The 6,433-nt window shown below is 43.6% G+C and overlaps 1 protein-coding gene across 3 annotated transcripts in view; it reads left to right on the top strand.

The window, feature by feature from the left end:
- Positions 1-6,433, top strand: part of LOC308395510 (uncharacterized protein) — a 49,663-nt gene continuing 43,230 nt past the window's right edge. The window contains exons 1-2 of one of the 3 annotated variants that reach the window (XM_080880391.1): positions 1-121; positions 620-837. The gene's annotated coding sequence lies outside the window, so the exon portion shown is untranslated. The remainder of the gene's footprint in view (positions 122-619; positions 838-6,433) is intronic. The other 2 variants (XM_080880392.1, XM_080880393.1) reach the window with 2 other exon arrangements.

Genomic DNA, 6,433 nt, shown 5'->3' with positions numbered 1-6,433 from the left:
CGCTCTTCGGGATTATTCGTAAACTCAAGTGCCCCCCAACCCGCCGATGAGAACTGCAACTGTTTTTTTTTTTTTTGTTTGTTTGTTTTTTTACAGCTGACACACTTCCCATTTCGATCAGGTCAGTCTCTTTTTCACTACTTGTATGGCTCGCTGAACCCTGAACCTAGTAGCTAACCACAGCGTAGCCAACAGCAACAACAGCGCTGTTACTCAGTGACAGCAAACAGGACACACACTGCACGCGCGGATCCACGCCCTCTATCTCTCTGCTTGTGTTTATATTTCATTCTGAGCCCGTAAAAGTGGTTCTAACCCGCGGAGCCGGCTCCAAAAGTGTCCCCCAGTGTTATTTTGTGAGTCCCGCGGACGGCACCAAGTCAAACACAGAGGGGGGTCTGCTGTACGAGCTCGTAAAAGTTTATTAACGACGGAATTAGCTTCAGAGGAGAGATGAGTGCTTCTGTTTTCCCACCCTCTCATCTCCAAAACGTTAGGTTTCTGCACCAATGAAGGGGAGGGAGAGACAGGAGGAGGAGGAGGACGGGGTGGTGGTGGTGGAGAAGGGGGTGTTTAACAGTCCTACAACCATCTTCTGTCCCGTTTATCCGCCATATAGGCCAGCTCGATACTGCCGTGAACTAACTTCCTGCATGTGGCTGTAGCTTGAACGGGATTTCTGGGCTGAGCGGTCACTGCTGCTGTCCATGCGTGAGCCTCTTCTCCCCCCTCCGTGGATGGTGCGGAGTAATATCATCTGGAGAGGCCGAGGCCGACATTTTACCCCGGTCCGGAGGAGCATTAACTCGGAGGGGACATCCGAGGACACGCGTTAAGGTAAAGCCCGTCTCGCAGCTTTGTGCCTTTGGACAAATACATAAGCATTTACGTAAAGTTTTACGACCGATAATTAACTGACAAAATATTTAAAGCACATATAGAAAAAAATATGACGGCTTTTAACGGTCTTCTGTGATAAAAATGGCTACTTTCACACGGATTTACACACTGTAGCTGCACGATAAAGAACTATACTTTTGAATTTGGAATAATAAATGCACCGCGTTCACAAAAACATCTGGAAATATATGCTTTCCACGTGCGATATACGTAACAAGTTAGCGTATATATATATATATATATATATATATATATATATATATATATATATATATATATATATATATATATATGTGTGTACCAAATTACACTTTTACTACCCCATTTCACGCTACATAACGCATTTATACCGTTTTGTTTATGTTTCCTATATGCGCGGCCAGGCAGCTTTTGCTCCCGGTGTTTATTCTTTGTAATGGCTCAAACTTTACAGTTGCTCGCCGACAAAGCCTACATTTAATGACGGGCATAACTTGCCTCGGCCTGTAACAGCCACCATCAATCGGCAGCAGCACCTGCAGGTGGACCTACAGAAGCCAAAGTTGTTCTGAGATTTATTCAACTTTAATGTAACGAAAGTCCGAGTCGGTGTGGACAGAGAGTGGCCACCTGACCGCAGCTGGGGCCGTTAAAGCGCCGGAGCCCGTCCACAGGCTCTCAAATCGGCCGTATTAACAATTAATATTGGACATCCGGTGGCACTGCCAGCTGCGCCCCATTTTTATTGTCTGTGCGCTGAAAGGATCCCTGTTGTCTCGGCTGGATACTCCGCGAAGCGTGGTGGCTGATTTAGGTAGGAATATTTATTTCTGCGTTATATTGCAGTTTTAAAAAAGTAAACTAAAAATGCATAAAATGTGAATGTGAGGTGTGAAAGAGAAAGGCTGGATGTGGGAGCGCGGCTCTCCAGCTCGCTGTGCCATGCGGGACACGCTGCTGGCTGCCACCATGGCACCTTCCCTTCGTGCTCTGGCTCTTTATGTGCTGCTGCTGTTGTTGTATCCAGCTGTGCGGGGACACAGCACCGTTGTGCCCCGTCAGTTCGATTCCACCGACCGGGTCAGTGATTAAAAGATTTATTCGGGAATATTGCGGACGCGCACTGGATGGACGGGGAAGACAGGCGAGGGGCGGCAGAAGGGGGCCACTTTTGCTCTCCATCGTTACGGGAAACGGAGCTCCAAGGACACGGAGAGGCGGGGGCGCATCCAGGTCGTTTTGGGTGTTTGTTCTTGTATTTTTTTTCTTTGCAGTTATTAACATGTTTTAATTTTATTGCTGGAGATGCGAAAGATTTTTCCCAGGCAGACCGACCTTTGTCCGCCGCCTAGATTTTTGGAGCTTTAATTTGGCAAATTGGCTTCCCAGACAGACTGACAGCCAGATCGTCTCTCCTCCCCGCTCTCCCGCCTCCTCCTCGCTGTTTTCGGCCACACTCTCTGCTATCACAGCCTCTCACTGGGCTCCTTCTGAATTTACTTTTTTCTCACTTTCAGTCTCTCTCCCTCGTGCGTAACCTCCATTCATTCGTGCAATTTGCCATCAGCCTGGAGTTTTTTTCCCCTGATTATTTCTGAAGAGGCCTCCAGCTGCAAAAGGTTCAGTGTCTGGTCAGACTGCTTTAATTCTGCCTCGTGGTCCAGTGTCAGAATGACTTGCTTCCACTCCCACATTTGTGCGTTATACCCAGCTAGCACTATACTACGTTAATTCTGAAAGTGCAAAACAAGTTTTTATGGAGAAAGTGTGGTAGTATATGGAAAAAAAAATACCATAAATTATCACATGACTGTTTGAAACTTCAAAAATAATAATAATCATAAGAGAAATAGCTGGCACTCCTTAGGCAGGTGCTATACTTATATCCTTGCTTGCAGACTGTCATGAGGACAGCTGCCACACCATGGACATGTAGTCCTTCCTGTTATACTTTCAGTTAGGTTAGGGGCCAGTTTAAGCAGTTATGTCTAGTTGTTCCATTGCAGTGTTTCATTAATGAACTTCTGAATACTCAAGAACTCTCACTCTCTGGACTTTGAGTTTCATGTGGTGAGATAGTTCACAACTACTGGAGCTCTACAGAAGGCAGAAGGCAAAAAACTGAAATTTTGACTTTTTTTATTTTTTTTATTTTGGTAATCTTAGTTTAGTTTTTTCCTCTCTCTGTTTTCCAGGTTTCTCTTTTAAAACACCTTTCTGTAAGTATTTGGGACCTCAAAGCTCCAAGAGCCACTTTACAGTAACATCTGCTGTTTTGATTCCAGGCATGAAGCCATTCATTTCAGTTGCATTTTTATTTATATAGTATCAATTCACCACAACTGTCACCTTAAGTCTCTTGACATTGTAAGCTAAAGACCATATAATGCTAGAGAATAAGGACCAACAACCAGATGTGAACAGCGTTTGGTGACATTGGGAAGGAAGAGCTCCCTTTTAACAGGAAGAGACCTCCAGAAGAACAGGCTCAGAGGGGGTCAACCATCTGCAGGAGAGAAATTAGCAGTGGCCACCTGGTAGCATTCACTTTCAACCACCATAAGCTGCTGCTTCTTATAGGCATATGAAAGTATCAGTTGTGGTTGAGCTATGCTCCTGATCTGTTTTAGTTATCTTTTGGAAACAGGCATCGTCAGGGCAGACTCCTCTAACATGCATTTGCGAGATGCTAGCATGCTTTCTGAGAAAAACTAAGACATAAGTGTCATTTTATTTCAGTTTGGACATTACGAAATACATAAAACACTACTGTTCATTGAGCTCCCTCTGCTGCAGTCTCGCTTTCACAGCAGCCAGTTTCGTTCGACAATGGCATTGAAAGGACGATTTCTGAGAGAGTAAATTGGAAAGCCCTCAGATTTCTGTCCAGAGCCTCATTAACCCTCTGATAGTGAAGCTCACCCCCCACACTTACTTTCATTCTTGCAAACAGGGGAGCTGTAACTCTGGTGTCATGGCGATGCTCTTTACCCAAATAAAAACCCCACCACAGGCAAACCGTTTTTAAAACTGCCCGTGTTGGAATACAGTGGGGCTGAAACAATTCATGGATTGGTCACCTAGTTCATCAGCTGAAAATAACCAAGAACTCATTTTGAATTTTAATGTTGTTTTCTTTTTCTTTTTTAGTTTGAAGCAAGAAGTACGTCCTTTTTCCAGCACGTCATTTGAATGACAGTAAATAGACTGGATCTGCATTCTTTATTGTAGCTTGGGTGAAACAATGTGTCAGTTTGGAATGTAGGAAATTGTAAATAAGTTACGTGCCTTTTTTATGATTATTTTCACACACAACAATTGAGAAAACAAATGCCAGATGAATCAATAATAGTGCAACTGTTTGCAGCTTTTGAATGTACTGTAGATTTGTTTTGGAAGGGTACATTATGGCGTGACACAGATTCTTTTGAATACTCTGCCCTGTGTTACATAACAAGCTGTTGCAAGGATATGGGTTCAGTTTTATTTTGCATTTTTCTGTGCCCACACAGTGTTCACCGGATAATTGCTCCAGTGCATTTGTAATAGACTAATAGAAAAGTCAGCTCTAAGTATACATGGGGTTAGAAATGGCTGCAATTACTGTAAGTTCTGAAGGCATCGAAAGGTCCTCTGTGGCGGGGGATGGCTGGTGGGGGGCCTCCATAACAAGGAAAAGTAAATTTCGTCATGCACCACCTGCACTACATGAACCATTTTCTTACCGCATTGTGAGTGTTAGCATATATATTTACTTTGTCAGTGTGCGTCCAGTGTTGTTACATAAGCCACAGTTGTGCAGGCATCCACTTTGCTTGCAGAGTCTTGTTTACAAAGCGCTAAATGCATCGTTGGCTGAATGTAAAGCCTATGGTTATTGGTTACTGTTGACTTTTTTGTTTCCCCGCTGCCTTGCTGTGAACTCTGTGAGTGTGTTTATGAGCAAAGAGCCCTTTGGACTGTGCCCTATATTTAACCAATGTGCACAAAAGGATTTCTCAGCTGTTATTGCATGAAGCCACCTATATCAGCCATGGTATGAACAAATATAAATACAAGTCTGTTTGGTGTATCTGTTTCATTGTGCAAATTTCCCCTGTAGAGGCAGCAAATAGCTAGAGGAGCGCTGTGTTCATATAAACAAGATTAAAAGAAATGGTAAATAGTACACCATGGACACATTTGCATGTGCGCTTCGCTCCTGTTTGCAGGATATATCAGCACCAATGTCGCATCCGGCAACAGAGGGGAAAGTGGCGTGGTAGCCTACTAAATGCCATTTTGATTTATCGTATTCAAAAGCTTTTTTTTGCTCTGGTAAGTACAGAAATATTCAAAGCTGGCACTCAAACAACTTTATTGTTGGTACAAGTGAACTGCTTCCATAATAATCTACATAGCTTTAACCCTTAGTGCAAACTCCCAGAGCTTCGCGTTTCAAACGGTCCCGCTCTTTGTGCTGTAAACTTTATGATAAATAATGTGTATCTTTTCTTCATTTGTATGAAGCCTGGATTATTATATTTATTCCACCCGTTGGTTATCAGCTTCAGAGGCCTGTTTGTGTCTGATAAGTGTTTGTGTACACAGTATGTTGGTAGCTGGCTTGTCTCATGTGCCAAATACCAGTTTTCCATTTGGCGTGCCAAGGCAGTGTCATAACCGCCCAGCCAATCCTCATTTCCTCATTCTTGTGTGCCTGAGGTCAATCCACAGAGAACGTATTATGGCATTGTTCTCAAACACTGAACCAGGGTCTGTGTGAGCTGCTTTCTTCGACTTTTCCACAGGTACTGAACAGTAGGTCTGCATTGTTCCTGCGGCGTGTGTGTGTGTGTGTGGGTGTTATGTTGCTCGGTATTTCATCATGTTGCCATCTGAAAAGAGCCGGGTGTATTTGGCGCCTGCAGTGTGGCCTCCTCCCTTCTCCTTTAAGGGAGAATCAGAGTTTTGGTTACACAAACATTAATGAATGGAGCAGCTGAAAGCAACGTCAATGCTCAAGTTTACCCGTATGAGGCGGAGCTAAAGAAGCAGTTCTTCAGTGGACCAGTAAGATAGTCCGATGAAAAGCGATTTACTGTGTGTGTTCGTCTGCACCACTGTTGCTCATAAACAATTAAAACACATCAGTGAGTCACAGTGTTGCACTGTGACATGTAGCTTCAACATTATTAACACACTGCAGAGGGTTTTTTGTAGCTTTTTTTTAATCTGGCGTGCAATCTGTTCTGCATCTGTTCGTGGCTGAAAATGGTCACCGACAAATGCACCATTTCTTCCTGTTCAATGTGGAATTGGTTGAAATCTGTGAATTTTCCACCCGCCTGTCCTGCACCTCTTGCCTCTCTTCCCTTTCTATTCTAAGCCCCTTCAAACAGACAAGTACACGACACATGCTTCATGGGGCTACAAATAGGTCAATGTTGACTTTTGACTTTATAATTCCTGCGATACTGTATTCAGATATCGGTCCAGTCTTTACTCAAAAAGCTACGCCTTTTATCAGTGACAACGTGCAGATCTGTGAGGTCAGTTGTTTAATTCTGTGTTT

The sequence above is a fragment of the Rhamphochromis sp. 'chilingali' genome (genome assembly GCF_963969265.1).
Source record: "Rhamphochromis sp. 'chilingali' genome assembly, chromosome: 4".
NCBI lineage: Eukaryota > Metazoa > Chordata > Actinopteri > Cichliformes > Cichlidae > Rhamphochromis > Rhamphochromis sp. 'chilingali'.
This window is presented reverse-complemented; position numbering and strand designations above follow the sequence as displayed.